This window comes from Aythya ferina (assembly GCF_964211825.1).
Source record: "Aythya ferina genome assembly, chromosome: 18".
In the NCBI taxonomy this organism is placed as follows: domain Eukaryota; kingdom Metazoa; phylum Chordata; class Aves; order Anseriformes; family Anatidae; genus Aythya; species Aythya ferina.
Genome location: NC_140317.1, coordinates 7910827 through 7924435, shown reverse-complemented (window position 1 = coordinate 7924435; position 13609 = coordinate 7910827). Strand labels below are relative to the sequence as shown.

Genomic DNA, 13609 nt, shown 5'->3' with positions numbered 1-13609 from the left:
TTTGGCGTGAGCCTTCTTCCCCACTGTAAATCATTACTTCTCACTGTACAGTTGGCAGGCAGTTTAGAGAGGGCCAATATGATTCATTTGCATGCAAAAAAAAGCCCCACTCTAGATACTGCTAAGTTGCTCCACAGGGATTTTTGGTTAAATTATGTCAGGAAGCTGCAGGAATTCCAAGGAAACTCCTGTCACCTTTTCTTCATTGGTAGCCTAGCTGTTGGCAAGCAAAAAATACACAAGCAGAATAGTAATGCGTAAATGCCATGGTGTTAAATAAACAGGGAGGACCATGAAAGTGAGCGTTCCTTTTCTTGACTAGTATTTGATGCAAGAGCATAGGAGACTTAGCGTAAGTAATTATTTTGAAGATGAAATTTAAAGATGGTGCTTCCTGTTTGGAATTTTGGCTGCAGTCTTATTCTGTACTGAACACAGTAAAATTTGCCACAGTATGTGGGGCAGGAACTACATTTTTAACTGCATTATAATCTTGGTTAGAGCAGAATAAACTAAAGTGTAACTCTGACCAGTATAGATAAATTACCTCTACGGTTACCTTAAGCTATGGGAAAATAAGGCATCATGGAGTCAAGTTCTGATCATAATGTGTGTTTCAAACCCGTTTGGTATCAGTGGAAGTGTTCTATTTGTTTGTTAACACTTTAAATCATCCCTTTAGAAGCAAACACAAATCCAGAATAACTGCTATGGCTTGACACCAGCATGGCTGAGATCGTGGTTTGGGGAGTTTTGTTAGCATGAAAGTTTGGAAAACATGGAGCTTTGCTTTTTTTATTTAAAAAAAAAAAAAAAAAAGTTTAAGGGTGAGTTATTGTGCTCTTCTGCTCACACAAGGTTTGCTAGAGCAAAGTGTGCTCTTGGGAGCAGGAAACCACTCCTCTCTCTTCTGCTTGATCGCTTGCCATGCTCAGCGTGCGAAGTCATTGTCAGAATCATCTGATAAGGAGGCAAAATAAATAAATAGAAGGACAAAAGTTGTAGAGCAGGATGAAGTGGAAAAGTCTTAAAATCTACAACATTCCTTTCTCATTAAAAAGAAATAAAATACCCCACAAAACCCCCCAAACCTGTCAACAGACTCCTTGGCCCCACGTCAGATGTGTGTTTAGTTGTGGATTTCATTTACTCACATTATGTGGATTTTACTTTTTGTATTTCAATTTCAAGGCATTTCATAGTTAACCAGTAACTCATGAGGGTTCACAAAGTTGAAATATATTTGGAGTTGGCAAGAGTGGAATATTTAAAAAAAAAAAAAAAACCTACCCTGATTTTCCCAAGCCAGTTCTTATAAATAGTGCGGGTATGCTACCCCATTTTCTGTCACTTCTGCACACAAAATTAAAAGCAGATAATCCGTCCTCATTCTTTTTTTAAGGGAGGCTGGTTTTGTGCCAGGCTTTTAATGATCACCTGTCAGAATTTATTTGTAATCAGCTGCCTGCATGACTTGCTTTCATTTCATTGATTTTTGGGTTTTTCCCTAAGCTGTGTACAGCTGGGGGTTACAAACTTTTCTCACTAAAACTGTATGCTTATGTATGGCTGTAAAAGGAGTCAGGTCTCTTGGGGTAGGATAAAACACCTTAGTCTGAAGGTATTTTTTTCTCTATGCCATCTTGTCCTAAGAATAATAGGTTTGGATTATATTCTTTTTTTTTTTTTATTTTTTGAAAGGGTGAGCTCCATTCCATTTCTTAAGATTTTTTCCCCTGTTACAGATAGGTACTATGACTTAATTAACAGTAGTCTGGTTTATTGTCAGATTAATGTATTTTTTTGTGCTGTCATAAAAATCTGACAATCTTTTTTTGTAGGGATCATCGTGCATTTTAGCATTTGAGTGATCTTTAAAATACACAGTATTAAAAACATTTCTAGTGAAAATAAAAATGATCATTTAAAGTTGTCATAAAAGCGCTGAGGCAAATGTGCTGCTTTGAAATATTAAAGTCAGACTGGAGCTAAATGTTAAAATTATTATAGTGGAGCCTTTTGGTTAATAAATCTTATAAGACCTTTAAAGACTCTTTTAAAACTGTCATGAAGTAAGGTTTTTTAATTGGTGTGAGTTACTGTTTCAATATATGTGGCTGTTGTGACTTGTATTATTGTAATAAACTCAAGACAAATAGTATGAAGTACACGATTTCAATAAAAATTAATTCCACGTGATTGTATTATTTTTAGGAAGACTGAATTTTCTAGGTGATAGTAGTTCTTAAAATGTTTTGTCTACACTGATCTTTATCTTAATTTTTTGATGGCCTGTTTGAGTATATGATGTGGACTTGGGCTGAAGCAAGAGTCAAATGTTGTGCTTCTCGAATCCCTACTTTAAATGACTCCACAGAATTTAACATCAGTATATCACATGTAGCTGGCCAAAAATCTGAGACTTGCATAGGCTGTGTACGGGGAAGGATGTGTACATGAGTGTGGATACCAAACATGTCTCCCATGCGTGTGTGGTGTATCTCAGACAGAGGTCTACACAGAAGTGACATAAGATAACTTAATTTTGTGCACGTGTTGAAGGGCAAGCCTTACCTCTCTTTAGAAACTAGTGGTGTCACCTAGATATGTGTTTTATACCACCTCTGGAAGAGATCTGAGAATTTGCATTGCCTTTCAGTGAGAACTGGGGTCAGGCTCAGCAAAGCTGGACTGACCATGGCTCTAAACATAATATTACAAGATCCTCGTGGATCTTGTAATAGTGGGAAACTAATAAACAAAACCCAAAACAACAACAAATGGTTCCTTATAAATTTGAGTTTTTTATTTCCAGCTTGCATTGTCTGGTTATTAGAAAAATGTGTAGTCTCACCAGTTTGTCATTTCTTATGTGAACTATAGCAAATAACAAAGTAAGCACCCGCTTTCTTGTAAATTTCTGTTTCGGCAATCTGTGCAAAAACTGGTCTTTGTGGAGAGAAGGGATGCAGGCTAATGTTCTGTGGTGTTTTTTTTTTTTTTTTTTTCAAAACTGGAATCTAAAGTATTTAAGTATTTCTTTTTCAGGGTATCACTCTAAATCAAAATGCTATTTATTAATTTTAGTGTTGCAGACCGTCATTTGTTGTAACATAGATGTATCTGAAACATTATTTCTCCCTGTAGTGGGTGCTGACTAGTTGGTTGCAAATTAGTCTTTCTCAGTAAAACAGTTATTTTAAAACTAGCTTTTTAAGCTACCTGTTACTGCAAACGTTTTCTTGTTTCTCCATCTGTTGCAGATCTTTTGCTGGTTTTTTTTTGTTTGTTTGTTTTTTTTGGTTGAATGTAAATCGCTGTGGTGTCATTTAATGAAATTGGGAGTATTCATAGCCGTTCGTATATAAAGGGAGTATCATGTTTTGAAGTTAGGTGCTGGTTGCTATTACCTGGCTTTTTTTCTATGGGTAACCCTTATTTGGGTAAATGGGATAGCAGCATGAAGGGTTCGCATGGAGTGAGTGAGAGTTCAGAAGCATTAGCTAAGTCTGGTGGAAGACTCTAATTAGAGGATTTCTGTTCTTCGAGATTTAGATGTGAATTTTCTGTTTGCAGCAAAAGCCTTGGCAACAGGGCTATGTTGGGGGGGATACTGCTGACACAGTGATATCCCCTGTGTTGTCACAGTCCTGCTCCTTGTGGCGGATAGGGCCATGGGAAGCTTAGGGAAAAAAAACTCCTGTCTTTGCATTCCTGTGACAGTGGTTTTCACTCTGCAGTGCCTGGATTGCTAGTGCCTTAGACTACTTGCAAAGGATCTGCCAAAGATTAAGGGGAAAAAAAAAAAAGAAAAGCAAGCTTTGTAATCTGTTGCAGAAATACAGATGTGAGATATCTAGAAGTCTTTGCTTTCGGTGACAAAATAAGATTCAGAGGTGCATTCATCAAAAAGCTGAACACCATTTCTGTTTGAAGTGTGCTCCCCTCAGCCCCCTCTTGGAAGAACACGAAGATTTATTAAATGCTCTATTGTACGTACTCAGCAGAGAGATCTCATCTAGAGCACATTATCTTTTACTTCTTGCATGTATACTGAATCGTAACGACTGACACCAGGCAGAATTGGGTGGGTTTTGGTATTTTTTTAACTGGTTTGTGATAGGCGTATGCCGACGGGGATGGTTTGCTCTTGCTCCATCCGGCCCCTCGGCTGCATACTGGGAATGACTTGGTGAAGGGGGCAGCCCACAGAAGGGTGTGGGCAGCACTCCCTTTATTGTAGTCTTCCTTCCCCTGTGTTTCTTAACGTGACCTTCTCTTCCAGCACAGCCTTTGTAGTGTGAAGGGCAGCATTCCCGGCAGCCAGCTCGTCTGCGGAACCCTCTCCTGAGCTCTAATCGCTGTTTACAAGCAGTTCAGGGTTGCGTGAGCCATAACGTGAGGCCCGTTCCTTAAAGGTGAGGGCTTCTACCTGCAGCCAGCACTGAGAGGACCTGGGTGCTTCCCCATCTTTGGTGTCCCACGTGATAACAAGGGAATGACCAGCTAAACCGCCCAGCAGGCTGTACCAGAGCTGCTCTTCACATTGCCTCTCACGTGAGGCTCTGAATGGCTGCTGCCTGCACCACCATGTGCTCTGGGCACGTGGCAGTCCCCTGTGCAGCCTGCTCAGCACGGCTTTTGCTAGAGCAGCAGGCACGCGTGCGTGGCTGCGTGCTCCTGCCATTACCAGCCGGTGCCGAAATTGCAGTCAAGTGGAAAAGCGCAGCTCTGCGCGCTGCGAGGGGAAGGCAATATCCAGGCAAGCCTCGCACGCTGCTTTCTGGATCAAAGGAAGATGCAAAATATATTCTGGCAAATATTAAAAATAGCCTGTCACATGATAACAAGGGGAAAAAGTGCTGAACGAACAAGCCTTGTTAATGCTAGAAGCAAGAACACTGTGTCTCTTTCAAAAGATCTAATTTTAATATTCGCTGTTAAATGTTGATTATTAGTTAAATAATTGCTCAACTACGTGAAAGAACTTGAAGTTACTTAGGAGTTCAAACAGTAAACAGCAAGAAAGGTCTTGGGTTTTGTACTATATGTTTAAAATGTGCCTGGCCTGATGCTTGAGTTCTCCTGTGGAGCAGTGCCTTCCACACAGATCCAGCTGTGTAAGCATGTAAGGGCTGTCTGGTGTTAGCAAGAGGATATGCAGAGGGAGCAGTGTGGGTTTTGTCCCTTGAGTAAGGTGTTTGAGGAAGAGTTGAACTTGTTGCACTTACCTAGAAAAATGCTGTGACTTTCTCCTAGCCTTGCTTCCCAGTTCAGAGTGTTTGCCTGACTGGTTGTCTGCTGCAGGGGTCTGACTTTTAAGAAGCGAGTACACCATGAAGTCTTCCATGAAACACTATGTTAGAGTTAAGAGACGAGATGTCATCAGGAGATGTATACGAAGACAATGATGCTATCTGATTAGATGAAGCTACGAGGAAACATCCTAAATTGTTGCAATCTGTACATATTTATATGACAACAGATTGGCAGTTGTGGGAGCCAGCAGCAGCCAGACTCTGCCCAGTGAATCCCAGCGATGAGTACTTTACTCCTGGTGTGGTGCCACTGATTTCAGCCCAGCTTGTTGACTGTCCTCCTTCAGCAGCTCCTAGGTGGAGCAGCAAAATGTCACCATCCATTCTCTTGTCACTGATCTTTCTGGACTTCTTAAGGGGGGTAGCTGGTCTCAGCGTACCAGTGGAGATTTCTCAGGATGGAAGAACATACTTGACATGAGTAAAGAGTACTTGAGTTCATTTGAAATCAGCAGCTTGGCTGGCAGAACATCGTGCAGCTATTTAATATTTGTATTACACGCTAACATAATCATTAGCTTGCTTCTGAAAAGTCTTACTTTCATAACAAAATATATTGCAATATTTTGTCAGAATTCCACAAAAGACTGTGAGGATCAGGAAAGAGCACTTCAACAAAGTTATATGCAAGAAAAACGGTGATTTGAGCTATTCTGTGTGAAGTAAATGGCGAAGGCTCTGTTTAAAAAAAAAAAAAAAAAAGCAGTGCTTTAAAGCAAACCTCAAATCCAGTAGGAGCTAATGGAGTAAGTTGTATGTGAGGAGTAAATATAGAAAATGGATGTTAAAATGCACATTTATGTCAAAATGAATACAGTATAAACAGATTTTGTAGCTTGTATGGCGGTGTTTCATGAACAAATGGCATTGAAGGAGCCAGCAAACAGTGTTAAAGAAGCTGTCTGTCACGAAGCTGAGCTGGGACCTGAGAGCTTCAGATCTCACATAGGGAGAGCTAACGCAGGCAGGTAAGGCAGTGTCTGGTAGGCATTTCATCAGGGTTTTTTTCTGCTGGGGTTCTTTAGGGCACTTCAGCTTTGTGTAACTGAGGTGCCACCCATCAAGTTTTAAATGACTACAAGTTATTGTTCAACCTCATTTTCTGACCAGCTTTGAAGCTGTTGTATAGTTCTGCTTCCCTGTCCCATTCTCTGGTTGAACTAAATCTTGCCAGGGCTAAATTCAGCCCAGATTTTCATTGTACACCATCCAGCACCCTTGCTTAGTGTCTCTGATGTGGCACTCTTTTGCTTAGGGGTTCTCTGCTCAACTCTTAGAGAAACAGCTTTAGCTTTTCATCTTACTGCTAGTATTTTCTTGTTCATATTATTTGCTGTTTAATGAAAACAGGCATCGAGGATTTTGACACCCTTTGCTCATAAGCTTGTGCTTTGGTGTGTGGCCACTTGTAGAACAAAGAATAAAAAATCCAGATTGCGTTAGGGTCCTAGAAAACTCGGGTCCTCATTAACTGAAGTGAAGATGTAAGTTATTACTGGAACATAACTTGGCAGGTACCCATGGATCAATGTTTTAGCATGCGTTTACTACAGGCAGATGTCAGAGTGAACTACAGCAGTAGCTCATCTGTGACAAAATGTCATCCTTAGATATTCAGGTGTATAAGCAGAGAGGTGAAAACACATTTTGTGACAAAGATTGGTTGAAGACGGATAATGGTTTTAAAGGAAAAAAGTTCTTTTCCAATTAGCCTTAGGGAGCTCAGCTTGCTATAAATTCTTTGTTCTGGAACGTGGCTGAGGACAATAGGTCAAAGATTAAGTAATTCATTACAGAGCTGGTTGGTACTCCTGAATTTAATAAACAAATGAATGAACAGGGCTCTCCATCCCCAGCAAGATCATTACTTTGTGTGGCAATGACTGGACCTTAACTTTTTTGGAACACTTGTAAGGCTTGCCACTCTTAATTCCTGTATGTGGATGCCGTGTTATTTGAGGTGACCTGATAACTCAGCAATAGTAATGCAGAGGAAGGCATCCAAAACTGAATTTAAATGCGGTCCCATTAGAAACTGCTTATAACTTGAGATTATGAGGAGGCAAGGAAGGAAACTGTAGAATGCCTTTTGGAAAAGGGAAGGAACAGTAACATGAAACTTCGAAAGACAAAATACTCCTGCAGAGCTCTGTTTTATGGAGCAATCCGTGTTTAGAGACTACTGAAATAATAGTACTAAACCTTCTCCTAGAAGCCTGTGTTACTCAAGGTTGTGGAGAATAAAATAGACTCAAAATAAGAGGGGCTGCACTGAAATAAAGGAGGCAATTCAAAATGCTTCGGTCACTTTCACAAACTCACCATTGCAAGGTTTGGAAGTGAGACCCACTCCAGCAAGAGTCTGTCTCAAAACCAGCTGGGTGCTTAGTAAGAAGGAACTGGCACTCAAAAACAAATTCTGCTCCTCATCACAACAGAGAGGGTTAAACTGATTTAATTTGAAGGAGCCTGCAGCAATCAGACATACCACTGTGTTCCCTCTCTTTGTGCTGCATAGTGGAAATACAGATGTTAATGACGTCTGTAATCCCTGCAGCTGTGGCCCCGTGTTACAGCGTGGGGCATTTGGCCATTTTGTGTATGTAACTCTTGCAGCTCCCTTGCTGATTGTGGTAGATGGATGTTGCGGATTTTCTTGCCTGATTTGCTGTGAAAGCAAACGTTATGCTAGGTGTGTGGGGCCTCTTGTGTGCTCCTGATTGCGATTTTTGAGTATATAGGCTGATTTTAGGCAAATGTGGCAAGCAAGTTGAGGTTCTGATAGAGTAATTACACTGCTAAAATTTCATGAAAATAGATGGCTGGATATGATAGGAATATGTTAGTGAGCAGGAAGAGCTGTAATGTAAATGTGCGTTTTCTATATCAGAGAATTTGCATAAAACCTTTAAAACGCCTGATGTGTGTGAAGTGCTTCGGTGAGAGCTGACACCCTTCTAGACACCATGAGATGGTGATTCACTTTGAGAAACAAATCTGCAAAAACTACGTTTAATTGGTTGCCAGCAGGTGTCAAACTTTTTTCCACCATTATTCTTCCTTCAAAATCCTCATCTCCTGGAGTTGTGTGATTATGTGACTCTAAGGTTTCATTTAAAAAGAGAAGTTGGAAAACCAGCTGTATGATTTGCAGGCGAAATCCCAAAAGCACCAAACCCAGGTAATGGAACGATCTTGATCCTCTCTAAAGTTATTTTACCTAAAAAGCTGAATGTTTGTGCAACCTTGCTCCATCCTGTTCCTCTGGTGCAGCAGAAGCGCTCCAGCTCCACTGCCAAATTTGAAACTCCCTTGCAGTCAGCCAAGTTTAAATTTGAGGCCTGTTATCTTATCACAATTATTGCAGTATCACATGTGGGCACACGGCCAAGTGACCTTGTGTATGTGTCCTGCCATTCATTCTCCGCAGTGTGTTTCAGCCCGAGTGCTCTGCACAAAGCTCCCTTTTACAGCTTGTTCTAATCAGTGTAACTTTCCACCGGGGTCTGGGGTGGAGGTGGGTTAGAAGTGAATGAGAAACATGGGACAGTGAGAGTGGGCTAAAAATGTTCAGGGATCAAAGAGAAAAGTAGGTCGTGGCAGGGTATGTGTGCTGGGAGGAGGAAAGGGGGAGCGGGAGCTAGGGGAAGGCTTGTTTTCCTATTGGCTTTTCGAAGTTGTGCAATTTAAGAATTGGATTAACCTGATATGACTTTGTTTTTCTGCCAGATTAGATATGTTGAGTTTCTTGGCATTGTGAATTGTACAGTACATTGTGTGCTGTAAATATGGGTGTGTCGGGATAAAGCTGTAATGACACAACACACTTGCAGTCTAATACGGCGCTGCTGGGTCGACTCCCCTGCTCCCTTCGCGTCCCCTTCCCTCTGCCCCGAACGCACATACTTGTCAGGGCATTTAGGAGTTTGTTACAACAGAACCACCTTCTGCTTCCAGCCCAGCACTGAGATGTTTCAATACCCTTTTTGGTAAGGTAATGCTTACCTGAGTCCTGAAAGTACATTTGGTCTGACACTGGCATCATATTGTGGTATATACTATATGAAGTGTCTTTTTTTCTTTTTTCTTTTTTTTTTTTTTTTTAAAGAGGGGAAAAAAGGAGAAGGAAAAGAAAGAAAAAGCTATATGGAAACTCTTGAGTTTCATCCTGCTTTCTCAGAATTAAGTTGGAGAAATTTTATATGGAAATGTTACAATTTTTTTTGCTTTGCCTATTTTATTTTATTTTTATTTTAAGCTAAGTCTAAGACATTGCCTTGAGTGTAATTTTGGGAGAGTAAAATTCAGGTGCAGATCTGGAGTTACTGCAAGTGCCAAGCTCAGTGCCACTTGAGGTTCATCACAGCAGCGTATGGATGTCTGCGTTAAGTTTTGATGACAGTGTCAGTGTATATTTTTTTTATATGTTCCATGCATTGTGAGGTAACTTCATGTGGTACACCCATCGTGTACGTTGGGCCAGCCCCACGGAGGAGCCCTGTTCTCTGTGCTTACTGCAGGGTGAGGGTGGAACAATGAGGGCTTGGGCTGAAGGCAGTGCAAGCTGGCACCTGGAGCTGGGTGGTCAGGACGGCCCCAGTCCGCTGGTGAACGCTGCTCTGAGGAGTGCTAAGGAGTGTGCAGGCTCTGGGGAGTGAAACAGAATCGTAGGGCACCTCTGTGTAATTCCCACTCTCAGGTTTCCAGCCCTCTCCTGGGACTGCAGCTACCCAAGCAGGTTAGTCCCAAGGCGCTGACCACAGCCTGGCCTTTGTCACCAGCTGTGTAGGGGCCTGCCCTCTGCACCACTGTGAGTACAGTGATAAGCAAGGGATTAATTCCCCTGTCAGTAGTGAAGACTATGTTTCTTGGAAGAGAAGAGCGTAGATATCCAATATGGGTTTAAATTGGATACTGAGATTTTGCTGTGTTACTTAACTGCATTTCCCTAATGCCTTACTCTACCTCACATTGGGCAAAATGCAGTGTACTGATAAGGTGCAGGTTTTTCTGAAGTGGTACTGGTCTGGTCCTTATGGTGATTGAGCCATTTGTTGAGAGTAACATGGGCTGAGTAAACGGGAGCAGGAAGTTGACCGTCTGAACACCTGCATCATGTAACTATGCTTATGTGAGAGAATTAGATGTAGAGCTTAGGGATATGGTTTAGTGGGGACTGCTAGCATTAGGTCAGAGGTTGGACTCGATGATCTTGAGGTCTCTTCCAACCTAGAAATTCTGTGATTCTGTGTAATTAGGAATGAGTACAGCATAGTTGAAGTTAACCTGCATATCCACCTTTTGAGGAGGTTAGACCTCAAGCCTTCAGTTACAAGTGTTGGACAGCTGCAGTTTGGGTGTCTGTTTAAAACACCTTTTTTCTCAGTTGGTATCTCAGCACTTAAAAAAATAATAAATAAATTAAGGCCTAGATTGTCCAGGCTCTGAGACCTGACATTCATCCCTCCACAATCACGTGGCTGCTCGCAGAAGGGCTGATCTCTGTTGGACTGGACTTACTGCCAGGCTTAGGACACACTTTTCCATATTCTTATCTGTTCAATTTTCTCAGTGCAACGTGGTTGAAGTCATTGTTGAAAGTCATGGTAGTTTCTGGAAGCTGTTCTGAACACGTGAATAGAAATCATGAGCCAAATAGAAGGAAAGAGCTGGAGGTGTAATTGTCAACTCGTGTGTCTCTCAGATTTCACCAAATACTGCACGTGTCTAGGTTATCAATTTATTTCTGTTAGAAAGTAAACAAAGCTCGCTTTTCTTAGGTGCTCTCAAGAGCGTTTCATCTGCATTGCTCTTATCTGCAGCAGGGATGTGCTTCTTGGGGCTCATTTGGAGGCTTCTCTTTCTGCTCCTGCATGCAGCGTGCTCTCAAGCATCACGTGCACCTCTGCTGCTGGCCAGGGATGCTGTTGATCCCTTCCTGAGTCGGTTATTTGAAAACGTTATCACTGCTATCAAAATATACTACCTTATAATTGGGGCAGCTTCTAGTCCATTATGCCCTGTGTGTTTTTTTGGATTGAATCCTCTGGCCAAGTTTTATCTCACTTCGTGAATGTTCCTCAGTGCTCAGTACTACTGTCTGGTGGCTGTTCAAGTAGCGTCAGCAAAATCTGAGCTGGGGGGGCCGTGTACCACCATCAGATTCATAACTTTCCTTTACTGGGCCCCACCCTGAGAGGCCTAAGTACCTCTAATTCTCCTGCATACGGGATTTGAAGCTGTGCAGTGTTTTTCTGAGCTACTTACAAGAGGCTCTCCTAATCCTGTACCATGAAGGATTCACAGTGGCTTTTCAGAATCAGGTCCTTTCAGGGTCTGCATGCTTGAAGGTGTTGGTGTTTAACTGCTTATGTCCAGGTGAATGCACGGTGCTCAGCACCTCCGCAGCATGTGCTCAGCCCTGTGAGCCCAGTCAACCCCGACTTAAAACAGCCCTGTCGACACGTGTTGAAGCAAAACCCCTTAAGTGATTTTTCTTCTGCCCTTTAGTTTATAGCCTGTGGCTTGTTGTTTCCCACTTTCTCACGTTTTCCCAAAGCCGCTGGTGTGTACAGTCTGAAGATCACATTTAACTAACACAAGGAAATCAGCTTGGCCCGACTGGCTTCTTTATCACGTGGCTGAGAATGTGTTCACTCTGTTCTGCCAGACTATGGCTAGCTGAGCAAAATACAGTGAAGCTCTGGGCTTCTGGCCAAGCTTTTATTTCAGTTTGGAGCTTACAGCCACATATTTGCTATTTGGCAGGACATCCACTGGGGTATATTTGGATAGTAATCTAGCATTGTTTTGCTGCCTTTTTCTTCCTTTTTTTTTTTTTTTAATACACAAATAGTATAATCCCAACACTTACTTTGGCCAGTCTGTACAAGATTTCTCAGTGTGCACCGTTATGTACATGCAGTCAGAACTTGCAGTCGTGACCTTTGGTAAATATAAGTCAAAGCAATTAACTTTCTTTTATTGAAAAATTCTTGATGTCCTACTCTTTGCCCCCTGTGTGCCGATAACGGAGCTATGTTGTTACTCTTTCCAAGATCAAAAGCTTCACTAGGGTTTGATTGAAGTCCAATTATGGAAGGAAGTAGCTTTGCTGGAGCTCTGAAAATAGCAATAATTGTTAAAATAATAAAGTCTGTCCTTGTGTGTCTTTATAATCTGTAAAACTTCTTTTTTGGGGGAAGGGGGTGGCTTTCCTCTAGTTTCAAGATGAAAATATTAGCAACTATCTCAGGGAAATAGGAGTGTGCTGTTAGAAGAACAAGTATCCCACTCAGGGTTTGGTACTTCAGCCCTGTTCTGCATCCCAAGCTCGCCTTCCTCCAGAGCTGTTTGCATGCAGCCTGACTCATGCAGGAAAATAAAGCTGGATTTGATTTTTAACAGTATGGGAGGCTTTGGGTTTGGGGGGATAAAGGCTTTATGATGCAAACTCATTTATTTTTCTGTGAAACAAAAATGGGCTTTTCAGAATACAGTGTGTTTTGGAAAGTTGGCTCTGGATTTGAAACCCTAACATCTCGGATGGCACCCTTGAATGAAAGAATAGTACAAAAGCACAAGGCTTCAGAAGGGGGCACAAAACATTATCGCAAGCAATGGTGTTACTTTGTGAAGGGACATACGTCTCTCTTGAAGCATGGGGGTTTTGTGGGTGGTTTCATACAGGCAGTAATCAGCCTGGAAGCCTGTGCTTGTGGCTGCTTTATCAGACTCCTTGAACTGTGTCTGAGCAGACAGGCACTAGTGAATGCTGGCATACTTCTCCCAAAATCTTTGTTGTTCTGTAGAATTTGTATTTACAGATGCCTTCTCTTAGTGTCTCCTGCATCCTCAGAAAGAAGAGAGCCTGGGAGAAAGAAACCTGCAGGGAGTCTCAGCTGGTGTCGACTGACAGCTTCAGGCAGGGAGAGCTTGGCTCTTGATGTTAGAGCTCGGCTTGTGTAAACGTCCGTTTATCAGCACTCGGTTAATTGAAACATCAGGACGAATAAATACAAGTTGGGATGAGAATATGGAGGATGCTAAATGAATCTCTTCCAGCATTTTTCACTGATTGCTGTAGGTGCTGCTTTGATAATACATTTATGTCTAACTAGAGTTTTAAGCTTAGATAAACTGTGGAAAAATGTTTTGTCTTTTTTTAATCTCATGTACGTATACATACAGCTTATATAGGACAGTATAAATCCCCATGTGAAAATCAGCTCTCTTGTACTTTCTCTTTACACAGCTGGACTCAAGAACACTAATTACTTGAGTAAAATCTT

The 13609-nt window shown here is 41.7% G+C and overlaps 1 protein-coding gene across 1 annotated transcript in view; it reads left to right on the top strand.

The window, feature by feature from the left end:
- The window catches only part of HLF (HLF transcription factor, PAR bZIP family member), a gene marked incomplete at its 5' end in the record, with an annotated part of 36074 nt that overhangs the window by 1691 nt on the left and 20774 nt on the right, over nt 1-13609 (top strand).